At 39.0% G+C, this 18,612-nt stretch overlaps 1 protein-coding gene and 1 pseudogene across 4 annotated transcripts in view; both read left to right on the top strand.

Moving 5' to 3' along the window:
- LOC149064555 (ELAV-like protein 1-B pseudogene) overlaps nucleotides 1-15,944 on the top strand; it is a 48,183-nt pseudogene extending 32,239 nt beyond the window's left edge. Inside the window, exons 2-3 of one of the 3 annotated variants that reach the window (XR_016195700.1) lie at nucleotides 9,455-9,502; nucleotides 14,558-15,944. The product of XR_016195700.1 is annotated as an ELAV-like protein 1-B pseudogene, transcript variant X2 (transcript). Of the gene's footprint in view, nucleotides 1-9,454; nucleotides 9,548-14,557 lie in introns of all 3 variants that reach the window. The other 2 variants (XR_016195699.1, XR_016195701.1) reach the window with 2 other exon arrangements.
- Nucleotides 1-18,612, top strand: part of LOC149064551 (protein-L-isoaspartate O-methyltransferase domain-containing protein 1-like) — a 220,838-nt gene that overhangs the window by 32,235 nt on the left and 169,991 nt on the right. The gene's annotated exons all lie outside the window — the stretch shown is intronic.

Genomic DNA, 18,612 nt, shown 5'->3' with positions numbered 1-18,612 from the left:
CTTTTATGGAATAAAAGCTAGAGTTCAAAATGAACTTCCGATCGTTGTTTTTTTTCTTCAGCTCAGTCGGCACACTCTGACCCCCCCAACAACCAACCAATACCTATTTCTAGAGTAGAAGTCCTTCTGTTCTAGAAGGTATTGCAACAACCCACTTCTAGGAAAACCCGGCTTTATGGTAGCATGTATCCTGTGGTCGTATGTAGACGTATTTGGAGTCGTTGGAAGTCATGAAACTTTTGTACAAGGTATTTTTTCTGGAGGACTTGAGAAATCAATATCTTAATAAAAAAGTGTCATAATTTTTGCCGAAATAATTTCAGCCTTTCGGTCCGTGCATATATACATTAGATCAGTCAACTTCACATCCCCCCCCCCCCCCCCGTATCTCCGCCCATGCTGTCTAAGGTTGTATAAGGTTCTTTAAAGAAAGAAAACAAAAAATGAGTAACAAGTGTGTGTACTTTTAATTACTTGTGTGGCTGAAAAATCCCTTCTATCAAGATTGGTTGCTGAGTGTGCCAGACAAAAATGTCGCCAAATGCAAGACAGACAGTAGAAATATGGCTAGATTCTAGCCATATTTCTACTGTCTGTCCAAGAGTACAGCTATCTCTTGGACAGACAGTACAATTATCTCTAGGGCTTTACAATACTCGATAACTTCACTTACAAGTTGACACATTTTCTTAATCATGTTATCTAAAACATCACAATACTTTTTTTAATTTTCTTATGTTCAATGGATATTTCTATGTATTTTTGATAATTATGGATGAATGAAGATTCATAAAATGGGCTGAACAGCCAAAAGCAAGGACATGTGGATGGTTTTTGGCAATTATGTCACAAAATTTTTTCATTTTGTTCTTGTTATCACAAAAATGAGCAAAAACACTATTATACTCTTGCTTGATAGTATCCATAGCCCTTTCAGCTACTTCTGCACAGAATTCTGTTGTTTTCTTGTGTGAGCCCCATTCTACAGTATCTATTAAGTGGGTGCTCTAGCCAGTGTGGATACTCACTGCGATGATGGAGTCAGCATTTGCATTTGACCAACCATCCAACATCAGAGTGATAGTTGAATTTTTCAATTTCTCTGCCATTAGCCTATCGTCAGTTTCATCTGCCTCATCTAATAATGATCCAGCTAATTTCTTCCTATTAGGAGGGATATAACCCGGATGCAAAGCATTAACCATTTCTCTAAATGCATCACTGTCGGCTATGCTAAGAGGTATAGTATTAGCATAAACAATTTTTTATACTTTTCAAGAACTAACCTCTGGCAGTCGCTTGTTTTAACAATAAATTGTCCCATTGGCCTTTGGTTTTTGATATGTTCCAGCATCCGTAATAATATTTGAACTTCCGCATATAGAAACATAATCTTCAAGAGGTCGTTCTATTTTTAATGAAGTAGATGTCTCTTCACTGCATGAAGGTTCATTATCATTAGTGTTTGATAAACATGAAAACAAGGAATGCGAAACAACAGGGTGGGTGGACTGGATATATCGCGTAAGTGAAATACACTAATCACACAAGGAAACGCACGTCCTTCATCTTCACACTTTATTTACGGGAGACATTCCACTTAACATGTTGCCAAAGGGAGAACCACAATACTCTTCATGCTTTTGGCATAACCAGCCATTATAAAGGCTTCACTTTTATATCGTAACACTCCTCCTTGCCAAAGCATGACGAAAGGAAAAATAACGTTCATGCGCTCCATCCTCCCTGCCTGCAGCTGGTTTGCTGCTGGTCTTTGGCTCATTCTCTTCCTTCTCGTCTTCTTCGGCACCGTTATCGATGTCGGACTCATAGTTCTTCGATTTCTTACCTTGGTGACCATCACTGTGTTTCTTGGACGGCAAAACTTCATCCTCTTCTTTCTCTTCAATATCATTTCTTCGTCCTTTTTTGTCTGCCGGCCTACGGTCTTTCGCTTCGATAACTTTGATTCGTAATCTGAATCCGAGCCGGTGTCGTCATCACTGTCCTCCTCCTCGTGTTCGGAACCTTCTTGCTTGTCATCTTTAGCTTTTGTCATCGTCGCCATGCGCTCTCGATTTTTCGGACTGGCTTTCATGTCGGCGGTACCATCCTTGTCGAAGTCGTTGTCTTTGTCGCTTTCCTTGGTAGCTGCTTTAGCGGGTCTCTCGCTCCTTTTCCGACTAGAGTTATCGTCGTTATCAGTCGTCTTCTTAGCCGATCTAGCTGCCCGACCACGTTTCCTGGTTACCGGTTTCTCTTCAACGACAGCGTCACTCACTTTTCCAGCTTCCTCAACAGTCACTTGTTCTGCTTCTTCTTTTATAGCTGCTCTCCACATTTCTGCATCAGATGATTCCATCGCTTCTTCGACGGTGGCGGGATCTTCGATCCGAATATCAGCATTAAACTGCGCTTCATTGACAGCTTTGTATGACACTGGATTCCCATAAAAACTTGTAGGTCTTCTTTGTCTCTTGCTTCTTCTAACATCTGGAGGGTGATTCGCAGTGGTTGTAGGCTGTTTCGAATTTCCAACCATTTGCTCTGCATGCTTCAAGTTGGGCAATGCATCTCTTAGAGGGTCTCCAGGAGGTGTCACTTGTACTTCTTGGTCATTTTGATTGACTATTAATTCACTTTCTTTCAACTGACAATCTGTTTGACGACTACTGAATGGAAAAAGAGTCTCATCAAACCTCACATTCTTACTGGGGAAAAATATGTCTTCGTCTAGGTTCCACAACTCGTATCCCTTGACCCCTTCAGGGTATCCAATGAAAACGCATTCCTGTGAGCGCTTTCCTAACTTTCCCTTTACTTGTGTTTTATCGATGTGCGCATACGCTTTGCAACCAAAAATTTTAAGATGACTAGTTTTGACTGGCTTTTTGGTCCAACGTTCTTCGGGTATATCTCCCTGGATAGCTTCAGATGGGCATTTATTCCGCAAATAACAGGCGGTAACGACGGCATCTGCCCACAAGTTGTCTGGGACCTTCGAGTCTAGAAGAAGGCATCTGGTCATGTCGAACAGGGTGTGTTTCATCTTTTCAGCTTGTGGTGCTACTTGTCTTGTACAATTTTTATATTTTTATTATATTTTTTATGCCACTTACTAGCTAGGCATTATCTAGTGTGTTCTTGTATTGGAGTTCAGTCTGGCTCCAACTGTCGACCGAACATGTCCTAAAAGTCTCTCTCTTCTATTAAATAACTAAAAAAAGAAAGGAGTCATGACTGTATGTTTCCGAAATAACAACCAGACACATCCACCAGCACTAGCATCACCATAGTACTGGTGACCCGCGTAAAGCAGATGTTTGACAGCCACGAACTCGAAAGCAGACGAAAACAAGTACTCTTTCTCGCTTTGTAATATGTTACTTGCTGCCTTTCTTCTTTTTTTCCCTGTGTGTGGTGCGTTTGCTGACTGATTGAGGGGGCATCTCCTCAGTTCTCTTCCTGGATTGTGCTGAACTTATTTTTGGATATGCCGAACGCTACAGAAGAAACAGGTATGTCTTCTGAATTACAACTTTCGCGTGTTTCTTTTCGCGCGCCTTCGATTTGGAAATCCGATGTCGATCTTTGGTTTCTTCAGATTGAATCGAACTTTAAAATTGCCGGAATTACTGATTCTAAAACGTAATTTCACTGTGTTGTGACCGCTCTCGATGTCGAAGTGTTATCATATGTTAGCGATTTGATCATAGCTCCTGTTACAGACTATTCTTACAACCAGTTAAAAACACGCATTTGTCAACAGTTTTCACTGTCGGAAACTTCCCGCTTACGAGTTCTACTCCAAGAGCTCACTCTTGGGGATAAGCGACCTTCTCAGTTGTTGCATGCGATGCATACATTAGCTGGCAAGAAAATTTCAGATGAAGTGCTTAAAATCCTTTGGTTACAACGTTTGCCTATCCATACACAGCAGATACTTTCTGTTAGTAAGGATACATTGCCGGATTTAGCAGAAATGGCAGATAAAATTACTGAAGTCACTGGGCACACACCGACTATTTCTGAGGTCAGCCGTAATGAAACCATCAGCTTGCAATCACTTCAAAGTCAAATTTCGACTTTGACCGTTGCTGTTGACCGCTTATCCTGCTATAGAGAGAAAAATTTTAACAAAAAGGGAAGAGTTCGTTCAAATTCTCGGTCTAGAGAGAGGTCTAGTGGTGATGGTACACCCAAACCTAAACCTTATTGTTGGTACCATTTCAAATTCGGTCGAAAAGCATCAAAATGCATTAAACCCTGTGATTGGTCGGAAAACTAACTGGCCCATCTGTTTTGGCGACAGCAGGTGATGGCCGCCGTTTAGTTCGCCTTTTTGTTCATGATCGAAAATCCGGTACTGGTTTTTTAGTGGACACAGGCGCTAGCATCTCGGTTTTCCCACGAGATACACAGGTACATAAAGCAGCAGATACAAACTTTTCGCTATACGCAGCTAATGATACTAAAATTTCTACGTATGGTTGCAAATCTTTATCAGTGGATTTAGGGTTACGCAGACTATTTAGATGGTCCTTCGTTATAGCTGATGTTAATCGCCTGATATTAGGTGCTGATTTCTTAGAACATTATGGTCTATTAGTTGACGTAAAAAAGTCTCGTTTGATTGACAGTTTGACTTCACTTTCAATCAAATGTAGCAATGCCAGTTGCCCTACATTAGGCTTAAAGACCATTAGTGGAGATTCGCCCTACTTAAAAATTTTATCTAAATTTCCTAATCTAACGAATCCTTCTATGCTTGGGGCTACTTCTAAAAAAACACTGCGTTACACATTGCATTACTACTAAAGGTTCTCCTGTCTTTACCAAAGCCCGCAGACTTTCTCCAGAGAAACTTGCTATTGCAAAGCGTGAAGTTCAAACGCTAATGGATCAGGGCATACTGAGACCTTCAAGAAGTCCATGGGCAAGCCCGATACACATTGTTCCTAAACGTAATGGAGAATACCGTTTATGTGGGGATTACAGAAAACTTAATTCTATAACGTGTCCAGACAGATATCCTATACCACATGTACATGATTTCAGTTACGGTCTGCAGGAAAAAAACATTTTTTCTAAATTGGACTTGGTTAAGGCTTATCAGATACCTTTAGATCCCGAGTCTGTTGAAAAAACTGCCATTATTACCCCATTCAGACTTTATGAGTACTTATATATGTGTTTTGGATTGTCTAATGCGGCACAATCATTTCAACGGTTCATAGATATCGTCTTGAGAGACTTGAACTGTTATGCATATTTAGATGACGTACTAGTTGCATCAGCAACAGAAGAAGAACATCTTAAAGATCTAGAATTGGTTTCTGAACGTTTAAACAGTTTTGGTATAATTCTTAATCCTGATAAATGCATATTTGGGAAATCTGAGATAGAGTTCTTAGGATTTTTGGTTAACAGCAACGGCATTTCTCCTTTGCCAGAAAAAGTCGACATTCTTCGTAATTATCCACAACCAAAAACGGTTGATGAACTTCAAAGATTTCTAGCAATTCTCAACTTTTACCACCGTTTCTTAAAAAACGCAGCATCTGACCAGGCTCCCTTACACCATTTGTGCAAAGGAAAGAAGAAAAAAGATAAATCTCTCATCGCCTGGTCGGGGGAAACTATTGCTGCTTTCGAAACGTGTAAACATGCTATTACCAATGCAACGCTTTTGGCTCATCCTAAACATGATGCTCATCTTTCGTTTACAGTCGATGTATCAGATTTCGCTCTCTGAGCTGTTTTACAACAAACTTCCGATGGTGTCGTCGAACCACTCTCATTTTTTTCTCGAAAGTTAACGACAATTGAAAAGAACTATAGTACTTATGATCGTGAGTTGCTTGCGGTTTATAGTTCTATTAAACATTTCAGACACATGTTAGAAGGCAGACCATTTACGATCTACAGTGATCATAGGCCTCTAACTTATTTTTTTCACAAAATTAATGATAACAGCTCTCCCAGACAACGACGTCATTTAGAGTATATATCACAATTTTCTACGGACATTCGTTACATTCAGGGTGAGCGAAATGTTGGAGCACCAGCATCACCATAAGCTATCCCATTTTCCTCTGGAGTTCTAGGGACCGTGAGCTGCCTCGATATTCCATTGTTGTTCAAAAAATCGTCAAATTCACGACTGATATATTCCCCTCCATTATCGCTTCGTAGAGTAGCGATTTTAACTCCATGGAAATTTTCAACAGTCCTTTTGAACTCAATAAATTTCTCGAGGACTTGACATTTGGATTTCATAGGCTTCACTACTGCATACCTTGAGTAGTCGTCAACAAAGGTGACAATATACCTTGACCCTCCTTTAGATGTAGGCATGATAGGTCCTGTGACATCACTATGAATGAGCTGAAGTGGCCTCGATGCACGTTTGGTCTGTCCTTTAGGGAAAGGAATTTTTCTCATCTTTCCAAGGATACAAGTAGAGCAAATATTTTCATCTTCCATTGCTTCTGCGCAACTGTTGACAGTGTCATCCTGCTTCATGAGCTTCTTCACTGCATTCAAATGAAAATGTCCTAAGCGTCGGTGGATAAGATCCTCATGCCTTGAGATATGCGCTTTATAAGTCCTAGCTTCTTCAACCTTATGAAGTCTCCCACTTCTATATGCAGTAAGGATTACTCTATTTCTTTCATTAGGGTCCTTGACGATGGCCTTGCCTCCTTGAAATGAAACAGTCATTCCCATCTCCTCGATTCTTCCTACTGAAAGGAGGTTACCATCGAGCTCTGGTACATTCAGAACGTCGGCTAGATAGAATGTTTCTTTACCACAGGATTTAACAGGCTTCAAAACAACATCACCTTTTCCAACCACTTCCATTTTCTCGGAATTAGCTATTTCCATTTCGGACTTCACAGTTGTCAAGTTGAGAAACTTATATTTTTGTGAACACATGTGCTCCGTTTCACCACTGTCTAGATACCAATCGCAGCTAGGCTTCTTGTTACCAGCGTTGCCAGTCAGTGTCCGATTCGCGTTCTGCGAAACTATCTCGGCCCGATGGGACGTGTTCTTCGACGGGCAGTTTCTGGCTATGTGTCCCCAAACACCACAGGAAAAACATCGAATTCTTCTCTCCTTATTTCTGGAGTATCTTCCTGATTGTATGCGAGTTTTTCCTGTATCATCAGTTTTAAGAGCTCTATCTCCCACAGCTACGTGATTCGTTTGCGTATAGTCACACAATAACTTCTTCTCTTCCACAATCAGACGTGATTTTACCATTTTTGTGGACAGTTCGTTCTCATCACGCTCCAAGTTGAGTATCAGACCATCGTACTCTTTGGGTAGACCCATTAATATCACAAGAGCGACTTCCCTGTCAGTGAAACCATATCCACAGGACGCTACCTTTCGATGTAAGTCCATCAATCTTCCCAAGTATGCACTTACGCATTCGTCAGGCCTCATCGACACATTAAAAAACTCTCTAAGAAGCTGCAGTGTGTGTAATAATCCGAACTTCGTGTGAATGTCCCTCAAGGATGCCCAAGCGTCCCTCACTCTCGCATAGTCCGCGATATCGTCTAAAAAGCCATCTTCCACCACTAAAAACAGAAACGTGAGGGCCCTTTCATTGGTTTTCCTCTCGTCATCCCTCAGTTCTGGTCCGTATCCGGGTTCTATGGCATCCCAGCAGTCTTTCTGCACCAGTGCGGCGCGCGTCCGTATACTCCACGCGTTGTAATTGTCCCTATTGAGCTTTGGAATCTTCGATTCCTCCATCTCTGTTAGGCGTAGTTCCGCGCGTGTAGAATTTTTTTTCGATCCTTTGTGAAATTAGATTTAACTTATCTACTTCCCACTTACCGATGAAACGTCTATCCAGGAGCCTTTGTGCTGATAACGTGTTGCGAAACAACGGGTTGGGTGGACTGGATATATCGCGTAAGTGAAATACATTAATCACACAAGGAAACGCACGTCCTTCATCTTCACACTTTATTTACGGGAGACATTCCACTTAACTTGTTGCCAAAGGGGACTCCACAATACTCATGCTTTTGGCATAACCAGCCATTATAAAGGCTTCATTTTTATATTGTAACAGGTTCATTATCACTAGTGTTTGATAAACATGAAAACAAGGAATGAACTTCAGATTTCTTGCATTTATTCACATGAGCCTGGATTCTTTCCACTTTTGCACTGACTATGGTATTGCAAAACTTACATAAGTCACTTGCCATTTGTTATATTTGTTATCAGTTTTACTCACCATAGTCCATTCAATGGACTGTTTTCTTCCAGAACCTTCAGTCCTTGGCATAACTGACTAAATTTTACCACTGAAACTTACACTTCTCTCAAAGTAAAATTTTAGAATTTAGACAGTTTATACACATAAAGTAACAAAAGCACTTGTCTAGCTAAGCAGCAGAAAGAAATGGTGAAATGCTGTATCCAGGAGGGAAAACATCCATTATCCAGTTCAGTCGGATTGATCTGTTTCAGAATTTAGTTGCTTACAAATAATTTATTAGGGTTTTTGTTTTTTTTAACCATAGTTCTAATAAATTCTTTACTCGTTATTTGGGAACAGTGTTTCTCCAGGGGGAACAGGTGTTTGAACTCTGGTTATGCTTTAAGCACACATGAAACCAGCTAAAATTTTTATCAATACTGATTTAATGTTCTGTTCTGATTATTATTAATATACTTATATACATAATGATTGCCATCAATTACCCAGTCTATTATATTTATTTACAGCATATATAACTTTCTTTCCTTATGCTTCAATATCAAAAGCCCTGAAAAACCCCCAAAAACACGAAAAAGCCCAGTGGGTTGGGTTTTTGCCAACCCTGGGGGTGCCATATGCTATTTTGGCTAAAAAATGTTTTTCTTATTTCTGTCATTCTGCTTTGGGTCGAGTCAATCCATGCTGAAAAATAGTGCTGCGAAAAAATTTTATTTTTAAATTTGAAAAAAATAAAAATTGAGTTTTTTTTTATTGTGCTACGCTTATGTTGTCTGAGGGAGGCACCACACCCCCCTGCCCTACTTTTTTTTTTTTTTTTTTTTTTTGAGTGGGAGCCCTGTATCTATCTGTAGGTAATCAGTGGAGGGAAAAAAATCGGCTTGCTGTTACAGATGAATACAAAATTATTGGATGTATTTGTGAATGTTGTAGAGATATGCTTGTAAGCATAACTTTTAAATTCAGTGCACACCCTCATTCGCTTCTAACCTGGCATTCATCTGATGTCAATTTTTTGGATTTGTTCTATGCTTAAAAAGTGAGTTTTCAAAGTCAAAATAAGCATTTGCAAATGAAACTAGGTTGAAAGGTGTTTTCTGAAATATATGTCATATATGAAAAAATAAAATAAATTTTTATCATATTTTTTTCCTCAGTTGAATTTTAATGTATTGAATTTTTTTTTTTGGGGTTTTCTTTTTCCAGAATTCCTCATTTTTTTGAAGCTGTACCTGCTGAGAATTTTTTTTTCGGGTAAGATGTCATGTGGTGCCTCGTTCAAGGATGGTTGAGTGAAAGGCACTGTATTTTTTTATATTTATTTTTTATTCATTTATTCAATTTTTTTTACCCTGCTGTGGATCATGCATAGTCAATATGAGTTTCAAAATAAACCTCATTGTTGGTTGAAATAAAAACCAGGGATCGCCAATTCTGCTGGTTTTCGGCAATATATGCACCTTTTTTTTTTAACTGTTTAGAGTAGCCCCAATGCTACAGGACATGGGATTTATGTTTCAGTAAATTCTCCTATATTTTGCTTTAGTCTGAACACACTTTGATTGGCTTACAACCAAAGTTTGTTTTTAAAGATATTGTGAAATTAAATCCTGTATGCTAAACTAATGTGCTAAGCATGTTGATAATAATCTGTGGAATTCGATTTTTTTCTAGTAGTTACTAGTACTATCACTTTAGAGTATCACTTTCTCAACCAATGCTCTGCGGAGCTCTTTAGGGCTCCTTGTGCACTCTCAGGAGTTTCAAGACCGCTCGGGGAAAATGAAAAAAAAAAAAAAGTAAAATTTGAAAAAATAATTATAAATATTTTTAAATAGTAAAAATAAATCAGTAACTTTGATGAATAATTAAAACTGGCCTACGGGGCTCCACGAGTCAAAAAAGGTTGAGAACCACTGCTTTAGAGTATCTTTAGGTTGTTAAATTGATATCTCGTTCAAAAATAATTTAAGATGAGGGTATCATTATGCAACTTGTACTGGCTCATATTGATTTTTGATGTGACTAGCCTACTTTTATTGATTTACTTCTGGTTCTACGTCATAGTTCAAGTATCGGAACTGAACTTCTCATGGCACTGATACTCTTTTCATAGATTAGTTTTCTATTATCTATGAATGAATATTTTTAGAAGATTATGATTTTGTCCAATACATATATTAGACATATCCTGAATCTATCAACTGGTAATACAAGCTTTGAGTTTGTAACCCTTTCTTTCTGTCATAATGCATTGCTATTTAAAATATGTGTATGTATATCTTTAAAAGATCGAACTATGGCCACCGAACTTAGTATGTAAATACCATCCAAGTGTTATGTGGATATATATCTACTAGTAAAACATTCATTTTGCATGCATGAGAAATGAACAATTACAGGCAATTTCAAACAGAGTTTTTGTCTTTGAAATTGTGTATTTCCAATTGAATTATGTATTTCCAATGTAAAAAACAGTAGGACTCGATTATCCGAGCTAATGTGGACCTGACCCACCTCAGACATAGTCCTCTTCAAATTAAAATTACTGGCATCTTGGCAAAACCATAGAGGGAGATTTTGAGAAAGAAATGGAAAAATCACATCACTTCAGATTATTCTGAATCTCAAACTTTCAAGACTTTTATTATCAAGACTTATATATATTAAATGGGATGAGATGACAGTTTGAGTTAAGGCACCCATGGAGAGTGGGGCCCATTGTTTATCTTTGAGCTTTTAAGTGATGTCTCTCTTTGGAAGTAAGTTAATACTGTCAAGCTTTTGTCCAAAGGTGGATGAGTCAGCCTGGTATTTCAAGAAGCTCTTGTTTGATTTGTGGAGGGGGGGGGGGGCAGAGATTGCCCAATTCGTATCGTTATAATTCAAATATAGATATTATGGGTAAGTGCCACAAACACGGAAGAGTAGAGGACTTTGCCTAATAATACTCAATGAATCAGGCAAATACCAGGTATTTCTTGTATTTGCCTTATTCATTGACGATTCTTTGAGTAAGTACCACAAACACTGACTTTTATAAAATGATCCATGATCAGTAAATTATTTTGAAATGGATGGGATTCTTTTCTTTCGTTTCATGTAAACTTGTTTCAATTTCTTAAAATTCCTTGTGGTTTGTTTAAGAAAATATTCATACAGGGTATTAATGCAGTGAGTTAACACTCAAAACTTAAATCAACACAAAATAATGACAGACTCGGTTACTTTAAACATGACTGTCTCAAAGCGCACACATTTGCACTGATGAAGAACAGATGACGACAAAAACGTCAGAAGAAATGGGTTTAAAATGCAACATGCATACTTAAAAACATAGACACAATAGAGATACTTTTACCCTCTAAAAATGTCTTGCATAGACTCCAGCATATTTCTTCCCATAAACTCAGGTTCGTCTCAGTTGTATCAGTTGGAAATCAGTTGTATCAGTTGAATACACCTCCATTGGAAACTGGCATAGCTTGGATGTGGGCCTTTTTAAAGGTACCTGACAATGTGCATAAAGACATCATTCTTATTTCGTGCTTCTTCCAGGGTATGCTTCCATAATCCTTGCTACCTTCCGTTACAACTGGGATACCAATTCATTCTCCATGAGCACAAGATCTCTTATTTGAATATTCTTACACCTTAAACCTCTTTCCTACTAGAATATCCGTACACAACATACCACTTAGGTCCTGTTGAAGTCTCTAAGAATTCAAAACTTCATATCCTCCAAAAATCTTGATACTCTTTGGAGTAGTCATCAATCTAGACTATGAATATTCACCTCCAATAATTCTAGCTGAACAGATGCCAGATGTTCAATAGATCCCTGGAAAGTAGACATAGTGGTCTTGAATTGGACTAAGGTAGAGAACTCCTAAAGTAAAAATAATTTCCCATCACTCTTTTCAAATGATGTTTAATGGATTTTATACGAGTTTTTCACAGCCCGCCGAAATATGAAGCAGATGGTGCATTGTAGTTACGGATGATTCCAGATAATTTGGGTTGATCACTACCTAACAGTGTTTTTTAACCTTTTTTTTTTGCCCATGGCTCCCTTTGAACCATATTTTTTTCTCGGGGCTCCCCTGTCTTACCCAGAGTTTTCAACCCTTGTCTAGAAGCAAGATCCTTTATACGTATTGAATTGCTTTTCAGTGAATTCATACTGAATGCAAATTTTGTAAATAAGATTGGTCTCCAGACCACCTGGCCTAGAATTTATTGAGCTCCCCGCTAATCTGAGTTGTATTCAGGACTGTCTCAACATCATGGTCCCCCATCAGACAAAGTGATGCTATGGTAGTCTCCCATACTTAGTTAGAAATAAACAGTCTACATATTTCCTACTTATTTTCAAAATGTATTGTACTATACAAAACATCATAAGGTGGGGTCACTTATGGACATGAGACCCCCGGGCATGACCCCCTCACGAGTGGGACTGACAGAGCTGCAGCTTGGGCCTGATATAGTTTTCATCATTTTTTGTTTTTCACACTGATTTAATATAGAGGAAGGGTCTGTGAAAGATCTGGTCAGGGGCCCGCAAAAAATCCCATTCTATGGAACCTGCTGCAAAATGTAAGCTGTGAGGCTCGGGTGGGTCCTTGCCCTAAGACAGACCTGGTTTTATGGGTGGTTTTGTTGGATTTTGCAATTGTATATATAGTCACTAATATAAAAGCTTTATTTATTCATGCCTTAATTTTTCTTCTTGGCTTTCTGCAGCTCTCAAAACTACGTGTCATGGCCCCTTTCTCCATTTTCTTCAGTGGCCCCTTGAAATATCCCAAATGGCCCCGGTTGAGAACCACTGACCTAACAGTTTCGACACATGACTGATTAGCTCCTTCAACTCTTTGTATGTTCCAGTGAAGTTCATAGCACGGTCACACACACACACTGAACATCTTACTGGGCTTTCCATTCTAACTATAAATATCTTGAATGCATCAATGAAAGATTACGTAGAAAAATCTCCAACCCCCTCTAAGTGAATTGTATGTGTTAAAAACACACAGGAAAAAAACATACATGTTGACTGTTCTCTTTGAAGTTTAATAACAAAAATAACTCCAACTCGTGTGGATGGTCTGGTTTGTTGCCTTCTAGAGGCAGTAACTTATCGGCCATAATTTCAGTGGTATCTCTTCTATATGCCTATAACAAGTAACACACTTGTGCACAAATCTTATGACCATCTCATCCAGAAATTATCCGAACTCTTTTGCACTGCAGATAAAAGAAATCCAAATCCGCTTGGAGATGCATTTTCTGATAATGTTCTAAAAGAGGTGATTTTCAGGAATAAATGCATTTGACAATATTCCTCCAACACGAATCGTTCCTTGTCTGTCCTGAAAAGGATTAAAATTGGTCTCAATTTGCTTTTAACAGGTACAGGATATCCCTTCTGTAAACACACACACTGCAGCTTTTCAGAACACTGTGCTCTGAACGCACTAGATTCCCTTTTTTTTTTCGTGCTTCTACAGCTCAGTAAAAAATTAAAAATATCGTTGGCTGGATCTCCAGGCGTGTCCGACTTTGGAGAGCGGACTGCATCTGCTAGTAAAGAAAAAGGCCTATGTGAATGTGATACTCACTATTATTACAGTTTCAAAAAAGCTGTGTTCACCCTTTTCAACATTTTTTTCCTGAGGAAAAAATAACTACTTTAAAGTAAATCAACTTGAATGCAAATATCAATAATATGCTGGGGGAAAAGTCACTAGTGTGGAGGAGGGATTCGAGGCGAAGTGTCTCATTGGTGTTTTTAGTGACATGTATGCCTTATTTGTAATGATGATTAAAATTCAGTGAACTAAGCTACTTTTATTCAAATAAATTTTGCAAAAGAGAATAAAATAGTGAAATACTCGTGGGACAGGTGTCCCAGCTGTAGCAAAAGGGGTTAGAGACTAACCCTGATAATCTGAACATTTCACTAATCCGAACAGGCCCTAATTAGTTAGTATTAGTAGAATTTTAGTGCAGTTAATCTCAACTCCACAGGAGTAACACTCTTGGCTCGACAGACCAAAATGGTTGTTGTGTTTTAATGCACAGCAAGTGGATACTCATATAAAAAAAATAAAGACTCACAAAGCACGACTACCTCAATGTGCGCACACATTCACATGGACGAAGAACAGACAACAAAAACGTCAGGAGAAATAGGGCTGAAATGGAACACGTATTGAACCAAACATAGACATGATACAGTTTTTCTCTCATAACTTTTTCTCTAAACTATGTCTTGCATAGGCTCTAACAATTCGTTTCTTACAGGATTCACCGAAAAACTTCTGTTGTTCGCTGTTTTGGTCATTTATAAAAGTGAGAAGACGACGCAAATTGTATGATGGAGCAGGAAGATCAAAAATTTGCCAAAACAAACCTAATCATCAACTACTTACCACAGATGCTTACTGATGCTGAGTTTAGAAATCTATTCCAGAGCCTCGGTCCTGTGAGAGCAGCAAAAATAGTGAGACACAAAGCTACTGGTTATAGTTACGGTTTTGGCTTTGTTGAGTACGAGAAAGAAATAGATGCAGCCCGTGCTATTGAGACTTTGAATGGATTCAATTTGCAGAATAAGAAGATCAAGGTTGCATATTCTCGCCCAGGTGGTGATGCAATCAAAAATGCCAATTTATATGTACGTGGCATTCCAAAGTACATGACGGAAGATCAACTTGAGGCTTTATTTTCATCGCATGGGCACATAGTTCAATGTCGTCTTCTAAAAAATGCCACTGGAAACATGAATAAAGGTGTTGGCTTTGTTCTTTTCGATAAACGAGAGCAAGCTGAGATCGCAATAAAGAAACTCAATGGGCAAACCTTGGAAGGTGCAACTGAACCCCTCACAATCAAGTATGCTGAAGACAACGCTAAAAAAGTTCGCCCACCGTTGCCTGGTGTAGTCAGTGGAGGACAGGTTCAACCGTATGCGACCCAGCTGACTGCTGGTAGATTTACTTCAGGAGGTCCCGTGAGACAATCACTGCAAGGCCGTTATCGCTTCAACCCAATGGGGGGAGGTTTGGGTGGTTACTCGTACAGCAGCAGCAGCTCTACCACTGCTCTTACTGTTGGTGGTGAGGGTCATGTGCTTTTCGTCTATAACATAGGTCCAGATACAGATGAGAAAACCTTGTGGCAGATGTTTGCCAGGTATGGCACAGTGCAGAAAGTCAACGTGATTCGAGAAGGAGCTACAGGAGCGGGTAAGGGTTATGGCTTTGTCACTATGACAAATTATGAAGAAGCGGTTATGGCAATAGAGTCATTAAATGGATTCAACTTTTTTGGGAAGCCTCTGCAAGTGTCATTTAAAACCCCCAAGTGACATGGTACAATTGGTGTTATATCATATTCTCCCCCTTTTTTTTCAATTTGTACCTGCCTTTCCCTACCTCTCATCTTTTTCCCATTCATTCCCTTCATATATATATAAATTTTTTTCCTCCTTATTTTGTTTTGTTTTCTTCACATCTATGACAAAACAGGTGAATATGTACTTCGACAAAACTGTTTAAAGCTGAAATTTTGTTCTCATTTTTGTTGTAATATGAAATTCCTAAAATGTAATTTCAATGCCAAAAAATTAAATTGCATAACACGGTGTCATTCTGTGCTATGCGATTTCCGTAATAAAGAATTTACTTCATTTTCCGGTCCAGAGGTTTTTCTCAGAAGTTCATATTTTTCGCGCGCTTCTCCTACAATGAAGGCTCCTGGATGTTTTTATGTATGGCTTATTGAGTATTGCTAAGAAACCGAATTCACAAACTTTCCTGTAATCTTGAGGGGTTATAAGAATGAAGTATCGTTTTGTCCTGATGACATAGCACCACGCGCGTGCAAAAGGATTACGCGAAAATCTACAAAAAAAATGCTCACATTGAATCCCGAGCAGTTATTTTGGCTGATATATGTGTAAAAGGAGTTTTTCTACGAATGGGTTTAATATGCAGGATCACTGAATGCTGGGGCTGTAACTGCCTTTACTGCTGCTCAACCGGTGGTCACATGCCCCCCCCCCCCCCATGAATCCCTGGGATATTCTAAGGTGGAACACATACTGGGGAGGCGAACAAAGAGAGCGACTTCAAAAGAGAAAATACATCGGGATGAACATCGATGTCCCCTCACATACTGACGAGGCGGAGGAGAGCGAAAATGGCCGCAGGGGTTCTGAAGGGTAAAGAAAAGCCTTTGAGCGGGAAACGTGACATCTCGCCAACTAGTAACCCTACCAGCCTGTTCATGCTAAATCAATCAGTTTGGCAATTTTGGAGGATTCCAATAAACCAGCGGTTCTCAACCAGTGCTCAGCAGAGCACCTAGGGTTCCGTGTGAACTCCCAGGGGCTCGAGGAAAATAAAAAACCAGTAAATTTGAAAAAAATATTTGGTGAATAATAAAAATAAGTCAAACTTTGATGAATAAGTAAAAAATAAGTGTCTGGGGCTCCGCCATAGAAATTACATACCGGAAAGGGCTCCGTTGGTCAAAAAAGGTTGAGAACCTCTGTAATAAACGCGTTAATCCTCAAAAGAGTACAAGTACTGATTGTATCAAACCGTTGTTTTGAATATTGCATAGCATGTTTAAATAATTATAATTCAATCAAGATATACACACGGAATAAAAATACATGCCTATAATCCACAGAAGCTAATTTCGATACTTTCTAAAAATATCACCGTTAATGAGATGAAGCGAGAAGTTATCCATACATCTCGATGACGCAACCATAATTTTTTTATGGGCAGTGTATCATTATTTTATATTTTTTTCTCGTGGTCATCGCTCTCATATGAGGTTAGTGCATAGCAGATATATTAACATCCATACATTTTACGGGCATCCTGTAACCTGCCTCAGCAACATCATTGGGTATTTTGCCTGTTTCTGCCTTTGAATATGTATCTCTCTAAATCTGTGAAAAATTACGTTATTGCAAATTAATTTTTGAAACATTTATTTCCATCTCAACTTCTTAGAGAAAAAAGCTGCAGATAGTACTCATCCTTATGCACGGCATCTAGGGCAGAGGCGTACGCAAGAAAAGTGCGTCGTGGGGGCTCACGCACTGCCCTCAGCTAACCAAGAATTAGGAACAATTTCAATATATCGGTGAAAGAAAATACCTTTTATATACTTTATACTATTTGAATCTGTTTCTGTTAATTTAAATGCTTTTTGAAAGTTGGTTACTCAAACTGCTCGGGAAGAAAAAATTTTGGCCTCTTTCAAAAATCAATCATACGTATGCCCCTGCCCTGGAATGGAGTGCTGCGGCATGGTCGTGAGTAGGATTTTTCTCTCTTCCCCCTCCTCCCACAACTTTAAAATTTGATAATTTTAGAACTGTGTTCTTTGTTGTTAGCTAAAACTCCCACCCCAATAAAAATAGGCCAACGGGGCTCTGCCATAGTAATTGTATACCAAAAAGGGCTGAGAACCTCTGATTTAAAACCAAATGTGGTAACTTCAGTGCAATAATTGTATGAACATTATATGGACGGGTTAAAGAGTGGTGTAAGTCACACATTCTACAAGTCCACGCTCAGAAATACTATCTGGAAGCAGGGCCGTTTAAAGAGTTTCATGGGCCTTGGACAAAGTGACTGTTCTGAGGCCCTACGTGGCAAGTTATCGGAAATTTCAACCAGATCTCTATTTTGTCAGGCTACTCTTGGGGTTCACTGGGCCGTTACTCGGTTGGCCCCTGCTATCTAAAAGCGCTGAACTTGTAGAAAAAGCGAACCTAGTAACAGATTCTACAGTTCGCCTCAGAATTGTCGATTCAAAAATTGTTTAACATGGGAACCTATGGCAATTAAACGGTATTAAACTATGGTATTAAACCTTTTTCTCAAAATGAAGATTATTGACTTACACCGTTAAGTTTCACCCGTCCATATGACAAATGGTGTACGACAAGTCAAAAAGTACTTTATTGCTATGTTATTTTCATCTCATTTGCGACCTCATCCCAGAGTTTGTCTAAAACATACCGATTGCGATGATTTTGATTGATTTGATCCCAAAGAGGCTCTCTGCTGAACACAAGACCTATAAACGCTTATATATCCATTTTCACCAAAAGAAAACGAGCAACTAGTAACCTGCCGTTTGGGCTTGGAAACCCGCAGCACAGACGGTTACGTTTTACCTTTGAGAGGCCAGTTATTCGGGGGGGGGGGGCAGGCTTTTGAAAATGTACTAAAAATGGGATATATACAAATGCATACATTGAGTACATGTTCTTTGCCTCCTCCTGGAAAAAGTTGAAATGATGGCCCTGACCTTTGCGGTCTTGTTAAAGC

The sequence above is a fragment of the Pholcus phalangioides genome, unplaced genomic scaffold (assembly GCF_987345545.1).
Source record: "Pholcus phalangioides strain wild (caught in Gottingen) unplaced genomic scaffold, Ppha-v1.0 ptg000042l_1, whole genome shotgun sequence".
NCBI lineage: Eukaryota > Metazoa > Arthropoda > Arachnida > Araneae > Pholcidae > Pholcus > Pholcus phalangioides.
This window is presented reverse-complemented; position numbering and strand designations above follow the sequence as displayed.